Consider the following 13,777-nt stretch of genomic DNA (forward strand, 5'->3'; position numbering starts at 1 on the left):
CTCTCCTATAAAAGGTTCTTATATAAAATTGCTACCGTTCCTGCAAAATATCGCCTAAATCACAAACAATCTTTTCCTTCCTTTTTGATACTATTTACATGGGGGGATGCAGGCAAACACCTCCTGGCATGAGAGACTGGATTAATTTTACCAACGGGTTCAGAGCTAATCATAAGAGGTCCAAGCATTTGTTGTTCCACAAAACAATAGTTACATAAAAGAAAAAAGAAGAAAAAGAGAAAGAAAAAAAGCAAAGGTCGTGTCTTCCTTGAGGAAAAGCCAGTCGTTTAAGTGATCTAGTATGATCTATAGCTAGGTTTCTTTAAATAAATAAACAAACCTAACCAGGCAAATTACAGTTTTCCTTTATGTAATACACTTATCTCTGGACCATGAGCTGAACACAGCAGCATCCCCAGATGAGCTATTAGTGAGCTGAAACAGAACTGGTGGAGAGAAAAAGAAATGTTTTTGACTGTGGCCAACTGCTCACTGTACCCAAGTGATCCACATTAACTATTGCTGTTGTAACACTGATTTTAAAATATTGATTAATGGTGTAATCTGATCATGAGGTCACTGCCTGCTACACTACATCTCTCCCTTTCTATTCTAATCGGTCCCCTAAATAAAAACACTGCTTTGTCTTTTAGGGCTGTAAGCTCTTAAGAGTGGGATGACAGGAATAGGACCTTGTATACCCTGAAACTAACAGGAAGAAAATTTAAGCCAGTCACCTTTATTTTATTAGATATATCTTGATACCCATAAAAATACACAAAACTACAGTTCATACAAAAAAGGAAGTCAACTGATCTTTTCCTTCCTCTTGTGCTGTTGAGAAGATACCTATTCTTTGGTCTATCCATAGAATCATCCAGTAGTGGAGCACAGAAGCTTCACCCAGTCTCCAGCCTAACAGAAAGTACACACATCTATAGTTGGAGATAATTACCCATTTTGGTCATTTACCTATCCAGGGAGCAACTTCTACTACAGTGTCCTGGAGACCGCCTCATTTATCACATTAGAATTTTGTTTCCTCTGAATAACTTGGCTAAAACTTTAATTCCAGCTTTCATCTCTTAAATCCCTTTTGTTCTAGAGTTACCAAGTAGGCGGACTCTGAAATCCAGCTAACCCACCTTGGATTACAGGCAAGTTTCGTTGCAGAATAAGAGACAGCTGCAGGAAGGTTTTCATAAATACGATCGTTTTCATGGAATAACGTCAATATGCCAAATCAGGCAACCATTGAATTACAGAGTTAAAGCACGTGTAAGTACCTTGAAAAGACACGCTTCAGTAGTATGTTTCAGGATCTCCACAAACACAGGAAGATCATGATGCACCTGATTCTATTCTTCTCATATTTGCTGTAATCTGTTACATAACCTACACAAATATAGAATTATCATGATTAATCATTTGTCAAGGAGATTAGCTTTATACCAACAACCAAAACAAAGCTACCCCTCCCCAGTATGTCGTATTTTCTCTCTAGGTACCTGTGTTTCTCACCCAGGGACCAATTTCCAATATGTTAAGCTTTCTGAAATTAATCTGGAGGAGGGGGGGGTTGTGGGTTTGGTGTTGAATTTTATCTAACAGATACCACAGAACCCTTAAGGAGAAGGGAGGAAAAATGAGAGGAGATGAGTTGGATGACTACATGAAATAGAAAATTGACTTTTTCTCCTGTAGAAGAAGGTACAAATTGGAAATTGTTGGATGATTTCCTTCATATGGAAGATTTGTATTTTTCCCATAAACTCAAGTAAACTGTAATTCAAATATATCACTTCTGGCTGAGAACTTATTACAGAAAACAAAGGTGTAGGTTCAAGAAAGGAAAATGTTTATTCATGAAAGTGTCACATACTGATTTTAGGTATCATAGTTATTGTAAGAATCACCAGGATTTTAAGCATTGATTACTCTTGTTCCTTACTAATAAAGGATGAAAAAGCCTGTCAAACAAAATCTTTTGTGTGTGTGTGTACATACATATATACACATACACACATTTATCTTACTCTGGTGAAAAAAAGAGAGCCCTCAATGCAGTATAAAACCCACATACGTCACCAGCAGTCTAAGATGTTCTTCATTCCAATCACAAGGTTCTTGAGAACCTCAGTTACTCTGACCCCCATACAGACCTCTTGTTTATTCAAAGAAGTCTTTTCAGTATCAGTAAGACAGAAACAAAAACATCCGATGCCTGTTAAACCAATGAACTGCCTTTCATGATAGTAAACTTTTCCTGAAACCTTTAAACATTTAATTGTTATTTAGGCTACTGGGAGGCGAGGAAGACCTCTAGTCTAAAAGCCGTTAGATCAGGCCACCACAACCTGTGGGGCCAATCAAAATCATAATCATAGGTATGTACCTAGTTTAACTAAAACTACAGACCAGAAAACATGACTCCTTCAGGTTAGTGTGTTAAAAGCATGACATATCAATTGCTCAGAAGTTGTCTTCCTAGAGCCTGCAAAACTAGAGAAGCTGGGCTATAATGCCTTACTTCCAACATCTGATAATGATTTACAATTTCCTTGGCAGATGTGATTTTTGACTCAGCCTGTTCACTTCAATTCTAAACACACAAGTTAAAAGCATGGTATTTCAAAGATTACTAGATGCCTTTGGCTTACTTCCTGAGAGTTATAGATTATTTACTTAGTGCTGATATGAAAACCTGGGAGATTAATTTCTCCCTTTGTAGTTCCAGGAACTGTTTCTGGACTAAGGAGGATCTTCGCTGCTCCCTCTTCACAAGGAGCCACATGGAGAAAAGAGGCAACAGGTGTCTTGATGTAAGAAAAATTTTTTTTACAGTGAGAAGGATCAATCACTGGAACAACCTCCCCAGTGATGTGGTAGGGTCCCCATCACTGGAGGTTTTTGAGATGTGACTGCACAGGTGCTAGATAACCTCACCTAGGCTCCCTTTTCCCATGGACCTGATAATCTTCAAAGGTCCCTTCCAGCCTGGGCTGTTCTATGATCCTGCAAAGTCCTTGTGCTTACATGGCAGATTTTTCCTTGAAAATTAACATAACCTCTAGAGCTGCTTATCTGAAACCTAAGGAACAAATGAACATGAGAGACATCTTGCACAGGATATATTTAAATCAGAGAAAAAGTTAAGCAAGATTTGAGGCATACTCGCTGGTTCATGAAACAAGAACTGTAAAGTAAATACAAAGCCCTCTCTATAGGGATCAAGATGAAAGGGTGAGCAGGAGAAATGCTTTGCTTTGTAAAGAACCCTTGAAGTGGTGGTGGGGAGAAGCAAAAAAGGGACAAACATTGAAATTTGCCTGCTTGTGATCAAACAAGAATTCATCTTTTCTCTGTTCATACTAACTTGTTTCAGAGCAGTCTTCTGTTTTCACAAATTCAAGAGCATAAACGCATAGTGACTCAGGTAAAGTGAATCACCACAGTTATTCATTTGCAGGGCACCTCTAGAGCCCAGAGCAAGAACAAACGATAAAATGACCCTTTACCCAGAAAAGCAGACAAAAAAATGAAATGCTTACATTCTGGACTTGTGAACACAAATATTCAGTAAACTAAAAAAAATCCCAACGAACTCTGAAACTGCACAAAAAGCCTGTAGTGACAGAAACAGTATCCCTAAGGACAGAATCCAAATTTTCATTGCAAGAGAAACAACCTTTCAAGAAAAAAAGCCATATTAAATCTCCTGTCATCGAAATTAACACAATTTGGCCCTGCGTCTTTGAAGGCCACATACAAACTGTAAAATCTTACTGTTCTGCAAAACAGAGTTCTTTAACTAATTTCAAGTTTCTATTGGGAGATCTTTTTCAAAACTGAAGCTAGAAGAGGAACTAAGAGTTTTGATGCTTTGTATGTGACTGGCAGTTCAGAAATAGTCAAGACAGCACACTAGGAAAAGATATGCAACATCCCACTGCACACTAATTCATGGCCTCACATCATACTTCCCAATTCATAACCACTTAATCTTATTATTAAAGGCTGCTTGTTAATCAAACTGTACAGATCATGGAATGGAATGAACTGCTATCCCTACATTTTATGAATTCTATAAACATGTGCATGCATATAGGAGAGTTGCATGGCAACTGTGAGATTTCAGACTGCACAACAAGTGATGTAGATGTGAATGTTGATGTTAAGTTAGTATTTGAGTACCTGAGTCAGGGAAGATATTTCTTTTAAAATACTTTAAGATCAGGATGGTGTTGTATAGGGTAGGTGGCTTTCCATTAACTGGGATAGTTGGGATTACAGAGATAACAGACAAATCCAGAGCGAAACCATAGGTATTACTGGCACAATGTTTGGGAGCACAGAAGAGTTCTCAGTGGCTCTCTGAGAAGTGAGTATGGATCCTCACAAGCCTTTTGATTCCAGGTCAGTAGCAGTCCTGCCCAAACTTCAGTTGTCTGTGCCATGCTCTGCAGCATTCTCTTTGCCATGATGCAGAGACATTTCTGCTGCCTCTTCACGCTGGCAGATTTTATATTTTGTACTACAGGAAAGCAAATGAACTATTTCCAAAGTCAACTAGACACTGCACCATGACTCAACAAATAACCCTGCCAGACCTGTGTCTAAATACAGAGTACAAGTAACTTCTAATCCAAATAATCCAATCACAGGTAACAGAAAGTTGCGCGGAAATGCAGAACATAGCAACAGGCATTTTGCTTTTCTGACCAGAATAAACACCTTATCGACGTCCTCTAGTACAAAAGGACCTGATTTAATTAGTGTGTTCAAATACCACAAACATTATTCTCGAAGGTGCAACTCTAACACTAACAGAAGTACGGCTATCTCAGGCCACCACTAATGAATATCACAACCTTTTGCTTGAACCCTAGATTGAATCCATCCCTACTCAGCAGGGCTTAGAAGTTGTTTCCATCAAATGGGTACTTTGTGGCCTGTTTGAGTTTCATGCATCTACATTCCAGCTCCCACATCAAACTCACCACCCTGCTTGGCACTAGGCTGCAAGCTCTTTGAGGAAAGAACTGTCTTACGTGTTTACACATTTCTCAGCACAAGAGTCCTATTCTTGGCTGAGTCTTCTGGAAAAGAGCTGCTGCTACACGGTCTAAAACTATTTTTTACTATGTACTAAAAATGTCAGAATCCAGTAAAGGAACTTAAAGATAGTTTGAGGTTTTTTTTTTAAGCTCCTTTATTTTTAAACCCCTGTGATTTTAGGCACTCGAGTTAACAATACTGTTCCATATTAAAATAAACAAATCTGGATGTTGCAAAGCAACTGAATTTTATTCTAGGCGGGAAATGAACTCTCAGGGTGAAGTTTCACAAGAGGGTTGAGTCAACTTGATGGCCGCCTGCCACCAAAAGGAACGGGGCTGCTCCTCAACCTCTGCTGGCCCAGCAGAGACCAGCTGGCCTCCTTTATGTCCAGCCTCTCCACTCCAGCTCCGCACTCCCACAACCCCTACGCCTGGCACTTTGGATTTTCCTCTGATTTGGCCCACACAGCCGTAAGGGGTAGTTTCTACCAGGTCAGCCAGATGAGCCGAGTCACAACAGGGTCACACACACAGCCAAGGCAGACGGGTGGGACTGTTCCCTGCAGTGCCAGGGACAGCTTATGAATCCCTCAGCCATTTCCGGAAACCAGCTTTTAGGTCATGGTTATAAACAACCAACTGTGGTGTGAATGGGGATGTGGATTTGCAATAAGCTAATTACTCCTCACTACCGGCCCTACTTATATTCTTCCCCCTAGTAAACAACTGGGGTAGACCACCTTACTTTTTTCCATAGAATTAGAAAGTTTTCAAAGAATGTTAGAGTCGCACAACAGAGAAGTCCTAAGTCTGTTCTCCATCCTAACTCACACGTGCCTGTACTACAGTCACTTCTAACTATAAGCACCAGTATTACAGGGTCAACCAGCAAGTTCTGGTTTGCAATCCAATCTCTGATGATATTGTAAAGCAACACAAATCAAATTGGCTGAAAGACAAAAAAAAATCTGTCCCCAAAACCACCTGACAATACTCCCTTCTCCTGTAAGTAAACCTAAGACTGTAAGGTAGACGACAATCATGAAAATCTTGGGCAAATTAAGCACTGGACATAGAACTGGTAGCAAGTATGAGAAATCTAGAAATGGTATTTTTCAAAAAGGTGAGCATCCATGGCATGTGCTAAAGAGGCAAAATACCGTACAACCCCCGTAACACATGGAATAAACAGTCCTTCAGAATCAACTCCTATGTGTAGATGACTACTCTAAGGCTGTGTTCCAACCATGCTTTTATTTGAGTTTGACAGCAAAGAAACAACACTCTCGCCTTCAGTGCTAGCACTCTCTCAGAAGATGACACAGGAACTCTTTGCTAAGTAAATTATTCCAGTTTCCAAACTGACTCTTTCTGGAACTCAAAATGATCTTTATTTCAGATCAGTTTACTTTAACATCAAGGACTAAATACTTTACCTACAAGCAGCGACTAAGAAAGATGCAGTTATTTTGTCGACTAATCATCACATCACCCTGAAGCGGTTGTTCAGCAATCAACCAATTTATACAAGAGCTGTACAGGACAACGTTTAGATCTTTCCCAACCAACCTGGAGCCTGGGACAGACAACTTTAACTGTCACAACTTAAGGAATCACGAGCACAGGGTACAGAGAACAGCAGAGGACTTGCTGTCCTAAAACAAGGTGGTGCATCATTCTGCAGCCTGCACTACCTTTGAGCAATCTGTTTTCAACAAGACACTCTTTTTGCTTTTATACATGGCATTTGAGATGGTTAGTTCTTTGAAAAATAGCAAGCCAGATTCAATTTGAGACCAACTGTCAATGTTTCATTCCCCTCTAGGAATAACATTCAGTAGCAGCTACAGTCCATTTAGAGCTTGTCACAAGCAGTGGTTTAACTTGGTTGAATTTTTTCTTCTGCTCACAGAAGACTCTGGCTTGAGTTTCCACATTTCTGCATTGTTTGGTAATATTTTCCCCACACTTCAAAGTTCCTCAGTGATGAGTGGCTCCTCCCCATAAATTTTCATGGACAGATTTAACCATGTAGCTCAATTCACTTTTTAGTTCAAACATGACCTCTTTGATACAACCGTTCATACTGCCACAATACGCTGGCAAATTTCAGCAGACCTCAGCAACTGGCTTCATTATTTCTGTTACTCATCTTCCTTTGGGACTTCAATCCCTAGAGGATGTAGCACACTCCTGATCTTTATGCCAGCTTCTAAGTGCCTAGATTCCAGAAAAAAATCATTAAGTCAAATTGGGATAAGAAACAGCTTGCAGAATTAGGATTCTCTATAGCAACATACTGAACAGACTGTAAATCAAACTAAAAGGAAATTCTCTTTCTCTCTTGGACTTAAGTGAGTATCTGCAAGGACAAGTGAGATGAATATGTGAGTTGGGTATTCTTCAAGTTCACATATATTTAGCTGGCTATAGTATTTGAGAACAGGAACTGTGCTACTTTTTCTTTGAAAAGGAAGGGTTGGCTGTTTGCTTTTTTTTTTTAACCTAATAAATTGATAGAACTTGCTTAGAAGTGAAAACCTGGGTTTGTGCACACCTCGGTCTGATCACAATCCAGTCCTACAACTCGTGTCTTAAACACAGAGCATACACTGAAGCATAGGTAAAGCCCTGGGTAGGTACAATAAACAAACAAAGATCCCACTTCCCAGATAACGAGTAGACATGCTGCTACTGAGTGACTTAAGACTTCCTAAGCACAATTAAAGAAAGTGACTGGAGCGCTAAAGAAAACAAGGCAGAAAAGATGGGTAAGAGGAAGTACAGCCATTCTTGAATAAAAACAATGAAGAATTTTCAAGAGGTGACCAAAACAAGGAACCTGTGAACACTCTGAATTTGTTAACATTGAATTCAGAGAAGCTGACGGTAAAAACCTCTCACATATACCATCTTCAGGTCTCCCAGATTCCTTAGGCATCGGGTCAGCAGACTGGTGGAATCTTGTCAGAAGAGATGACATTTTTGATTAATGTCATGTATTTGTTTCGATACACATGTATGTGTTTCTGTGCATGCACAGGTGTGCGTGTACATACACACATTCAACTTGCCTTTGCTGCTGACCATCTCATTACCCAGTACCCGGATTAACTACTTTGGAGTGGCATAGAGACAGATCTGCCCTCGGACGAACATTTTAACTAACGTAAAGAGAAGGCTCCATTTCTTCTCCACAAGTTATTTTTCAGTGGAAGCGCCCAGGGCAGTTGTGCTTTATGCTGAACTCAATGTTATCAGCGTACACTGAGCAGATGCCGAGCAGGCCAAGCTCTTCGGGGAAAAAGAGAGAGAAGACATCCACTTTGCAAATCTCAAGTGGGACCTGATGTCAGACACTAAGGAGGACCATCTCTCTACACATATATGGGTGGCACTAACCTTGTACAGTAGCAAACCTGGAGGAAATGAAGCAACTTTGTTAGCGAAAATAGTGCTCACTACAGAGTCAACATTTAAATAGGTACATTTTTTGTTTGCAGCACTTTCTGAATGGTGTTTCTTAATTCCAACTGTCATTGCATAGTCCCATTCCCAATTTTTTTCTGGATTTGCCTTTGAAACTCTCAAAGCAACAAAATCTATTTTGAAGTAAAATCTTCACAAGATATGGCTTCCATGGCCTTGAAGTTTTACGTACCTATATCTTTCCTCAATCTATTGATATTACTCTTATCTTCCACTCAGACTAACACAACTAGCAGGAAATCTGATGAAACTTGTAACTGGAGAGATCAAAACAAAATGGAAATATTTTTTAATCTATAGTCTAGTTTACTTGTGGGAAAGTATCTCAATGTGTTTGTTTCTTTAGTATTACCTTGGAATCCATTATTTGCAACTTCTAGAAACAGTACAGTGCTGGGCAAACTTCTGATCTGATCCTATATATTCTCACGTTTCCTCTTAGATTCAGCTGAAAGTGATACTGAGGGTTCAGGCATAGTGTTTCTACATTCTATTGGAAACAGTTGTATGTTCTTACAAGAAAACAAAAATGCTGTATTTCTTTAGGATCCCTAAACAAAACTGCCATCAGAATTGTGTTCTTGGCCCTATGTGGTTTCAAGTTGGTATTGTAAGTACCTCTGACATTGAAACAACAGCATTATGCTGCTACTTAGTAGAGACAGATCGATACAAAAAGGCCACATAGCAAAAACTGCCTTCCTCAGGCAAACAGGAGGCTTGTAGATCTTACTAGGTTAAAAATGAACATAGAAATAACGGGAATCATTATGGAGGGGCAACACTTATCACTTCAAATTCCTGATCAATCAGAGATTAGAGCGAAAACTCATTATCCCCTTTCCCCAGTACCATTTTATCACAGGATTAACAGTTTACCAAATAATGCAATTTCAGCATGGAAATCCAGGAAATAGAGACTAACAAGTCCCTTTTTCCAGTTTCCCAATGCCCCAATATTTCCTAAAAACAACCGGTGGACTCAAACCAGAACACTATCCTTCCACTAAACACCATTATTTCATTTCTTTAGCTCAACTGGGAGTTACATTAAAAAAAAAAAAGCACAAAATGGTAAAAATGCATTTACCCTACTTGGTAAATTACAGTAATCTTCCACCTTACATGCCACAGGGTCATTGTGGGCTTTTCCACCTGTAAGAATTATCAACACTGTCATGACTTCCTTAAACGCCAGCAGCTCCTAGGTCTCCAGAAGAGCCTGAGATGGTTACTCATGGTGTCCTGGACTAAGAGCTGATGGGAACCACCTCAGGAGGAGGAACTCGCCAATGAGGTGGACAGAACTGCAGTTCACTTTGGAAATGCACCGACAGCCAGAAGCTGACCCCAAAGGTGCAGTAACGGCCCCAAGGCCCCTGCCAAAACACACTGCATAACCCACCCTGCCAGAAGACTGACAGTCTTTAAGCCAGCACAGAAAAGCCTTGCAGCAGATCTCAACCCTACTCTGCGCAGTGCTTTCAAGTTTTGGCATTCGAACCAATCCACCTGCACTTACCTGCAAGGAACCTGAGCAGTGTCTTATCCTGAACTGAATTATGTATTTTTTCAGGATTATTTTTTTTTTCCCCATAAATCAAGAAGCTGAAAAGGTCTTTGTGATTCAAGCAAACCAAATAAGGAAATTATCAGTTGTTACCTCCTTACATTGGGATTTGGTTAAAGTATTTACAGATAGCTGGGAACACGATGCAAAACTAACACGAAAGAGTTAACCACAACATGGCTAAACTTTATTTATGCCAGCAAATTTTGAACCCCCAGCTTCAGCACTATTAAACAGGAAGAATACCAATTGGGAGACCTTAAGCTTTGAGATAGGAAAAGAACTAGGGAAAAAAAAGCACACCATCTACTCTTCCCAAAACTTAACACTGAAATTCAGGAGGCATGGCCTGCTTAGACAGTTGCAGCAAAGAATATAGAAGATACAGCGATCATTTCTGTGGGTATACCAAACTAAAAGTATCTCTCAGATGAATTTAACCGTCACAGATTCCTTAACTACAGTAGCAGCAGCCCTTCAGCTAGCTCTGAAAAGACAAGCAACAGGAATGGAAGTTATCACCACTGCCCAGAATTTAAAGTTGTTCTACGTACTCACCTCTCTTCCACTAAGGAGCGAGAAAGAAGAGTTTCCTAATTCTCATTCCTATCTTATGAGCACCAGCTACTCCGCATGCAATACAGAAGCAGAGGGACCACAGACACGAGAAGCCCTCCTCCCTAAAACCAGCTGTGTCTCCAATTAAAATGCTGTCTGGTTTCCACAACAGAGCAGAAAGCTGCTCTCAGGGAGAAGCAGCTCTACACAAATTTGACTCTTAAAAAAAGAGACATTTCCACAATTATACTGCATGAACCATGTTTGAGAATTCCTCGCCTGTTCCTCATGCTCTTTTGCACCCAGTTAGATTTGCTCTCTTTACTTTCAACATTCTTTACCTGGATGCTCCCGTTTCTATTTGCTTCCATTTTTTCCTCCTTTTGCTATGCTTTGTAAACACATGGCACTGTCACCAAACTTATCTACGTTGTATTCTTGGGGGAGGGTTTCAGCATTTGGGTATTTAGCTCCCTTGCTACATCTGTACCAGACAAACACACTCTTAAGAGCCGACAGAGATCTCAGAGATAATATACTCCTTTAATTAAAGCAGAAAGATGTTCAATAAAAAAATCATTCTTCATAACGTAAACAATAGCTTACAGATTAAATGGGGGAAAGCACATGGCAGGGTCAGGTAAGTTATTCTTTCCCTACTTGTCCTGAACAACTAATTCATTAAAAAGTCTGTAATCACATTTTTCCTATGTACTCAAAACCAGGTTTTGTATTAGTCTTTTTTTTTTTTTTTTTTTTAAATCTCCCTAGTAGCTGAAATGGACAGTAGCAAGATTGAAAATTTGCTATGAAGCTTCCTTAAGACAGACATCCAGGTCAAGGGATGAGAAAAGACCGAGCAAACTCAGCACCCACTTACAAGATGCTGGCTGCACCACACCAGGCTATGGCTAAGTAAGAGGATGAACATCATGCAGAAAGACAGACTGGTGATACACTTGGAAGGCCAATGCCTGAATAACGCACTGAAGACATATACTGTGCATGAAAATACACACGTGGAGTTTACTACATTGGCCTGAAATGTTTTTTTTTTTTTTTTCCAGTATACTTCTACAGTTTTACTTTAAGAACAATCTATCTCCAAGTAGTTAAAACAGCAGTAAGTCACAAGGCAGGTGTCTGCACTGAGCCTCTACTAACTGTCCTAGCAATGACCTCCAGTCTGACAGCTTGGGATTATTTACCAACAGGGATTTGGTGCAACGTCCAGTGGAAGAATTGGGCTGAGTGAAAGACAAATATGGTGGGGATAGGCAGCGACTACACGCTTGAGACAAGATGGCAAAGAAGGAATTTGTTAGAGATCTGGATTTCTGTGTTGAATATCTTAATAAAATGGGGCTGTTTCACAAATGTATTTTGGCTGTAACCTTTTCATTAGGTGCTGTTGTTGCTCCGATAGGACTGCTTTAAACTGTTGCTTAATTGCTATTAGATGTAAGAGGTTATAGTTAAAATTCAGCTCATGTAATTGCAATCTGCTGGGTTTGCTTCTTTGCATTGCACTATCAAATTTGAGATTGGACCTACACTTTAAATCAAGATCCGTAATAAACATCAACTCTTCTTTTCAGGGAGAAAAATCTCTAATTAACACAAATGGAGCATTTGCAGGCCTTGCCTTTCCAAAGGCTGACATTAACCGTAAAGCATGAGGGATAATGGAACATTGCAGCACGCACCACAGCTTTCCTACCTCCCCCAAAAAATAATAATCGCGTGCTCGCGCTATCACTCTCCCCTCCGTTCTCAAGGTTTACATGCCATCCCCGCGCACCTCCCATCAGGGGCCTTTTGCTGGGTCAGGCCGGCGCTGGCTACGTAGCAAAACACAGCAGCAGGCGGGGAAGGGGGGGGGGGGGGGGGGGGGGGGGGGGGGGAGAGGCGAACCCTCCGTGCCCCTTCCTCCCCCCTCACCCACCAGCCACCCTCGCTCAGCACAGGCGACTCGCACCCAACGCGGGGCGCAAAATCCGCAGCCGGCTGCGGGGGGAGGAGAGGGCGGCGGGGCTGCGACAGGGCTCGGGCTTCCCCCCCCCTCCCCACCACACACCTTATCCCCGCGTCCCCTCCCCTATTTCCCCGCAGTGACCCCTCGCTGCCGATCCCCCCAACACCCCCCCCCCACCCCACGGGTACCCATGCAGGTGCCGGCGGGGGAGGGGCACCTGCGGCCCCCCAAACCTCACCCTCCCCCCACCAAGCCCTAACACCCCCCCTCAGCCCTTCCCCACCCCCTCCCCTCCCTCTCCCCTCCCCCCCCACACCCGCCTCCCCGCCGAAGGCCCCCGCCGGCGGTTACATAACGCCACCCCCCCCTCCTCGCCCCCCTTCCTCCTCCTCCTCCCCCCCAGGCTCAGGCCGCAGGGAGGGGCCGAGGCAGGGCAGGGGCCCCGCAGCTCCCCCCCCCCCATTTTTCCCCCCCTCACGGCTCCTTTCCTCTCAGGCCAACCGCCATGGGGGCCTCGCCATGACGGGGGGAGAGAGGGAAGGAAGGAAGGAAGCAAGGAGCCCGCAGCACCGCACCGCCGCTCACCTTCTGCCGCCTCCCAGCCGCGCGTTGCCGGTCGGGGCTTCACATGGCGGCTCCCCCCGGTAACAGCCGCCAGCCTTCTTCTTCTTCCTCTTCCTCCTCCTCCTCCTCCTCCTCCTCCTCCCCCCCCCCGCCCTTCCTGCGAGCGCGTCACGGGAGAGCCTCGCGCCACCAACGGCCGCCCGCCGGGCACGTGACGCGGGGCGGGGCGGGGCGGGGCGGGACGGGCGCGCGCGGCTCCCGCTCCGCTCCGCTCCCCTCCCCTCCCCGCCCGCCCGCTGAGGGATGGCCGCGGGGCGGCGGCGCCCCCTGGCGGGGCGCTGAGGGGAGCCCCGTGAGGGGAAGCGAGACGTGCCCGTAGGAAGGCAGGCCTCGTTAGTCCTGCTGCTAATGGGAAACTTGGGCCGTGGTTGAGTTCGCTTTATAAAGAGAAAATGGCCCCAGTCCCACAAGTCCACATTGATAGAACCCCACTCGTACTGGCCAAAACCCCAGTTTGCCCATCAGTCCTCCCACACAGATTCAGTTTCAGTAATAAGATAC

The 13,777-nt window shown here is 42.9% G+C and overlaps 1 protein-coding gene across 9 annotated transcripts in view; it reads right to left on the reverse strand.

Moving 5' to 3' along the window:
• Window positions 1-13,444, reverse strand: part of REV1 (REV1 DNA directed polymerase) — a 57,243-nt gene extending 43,799 nt beyond the window's left edge. For 3 of the 9 annotated variants that reach the window (XM_035558015.2, XM_035558014.2, XM_035558013.2), the window contains exons 1-2: window positions 13,238-13,357; window positions 1,287-1,395 (exon numbers count right to left, since the gene is read on the reverse strand). The gene's annotated coding sequence lies outside the window, so the exon portion shown is untranslated. Of the gene's footprint in view, window positions 1-1,286; window positions 1,396-13,237 lie in introns of all 9 variants that reach the window. The other 6 variants (XM_050709516.1, XM_050709512.1, XM_050709497.1 and 3 more) reach the window with 4 other exon arrangements.
• Between the last annotated feature and the right edge of the window lie 333 nt (window positions 13,445-13,777).

The sequence above is a fragment of the Cygnus atratus genome, chromosome 1 (genome assembly GCF_013377495.2).
Source record: "Cygnus atratus isolate AKBS03 ecotype Queensland, Australia chromosome 1, CAtr_DNAZoo_HiC_assembly, whole genome shotgun sequence".
Taxonomy (NCBI): domain Eukaryota; kingdom Metazoa; phylum Chordata; class Aves; order Anseriformes; family Anatidae; genus Cygnus; species Cygnus atratus.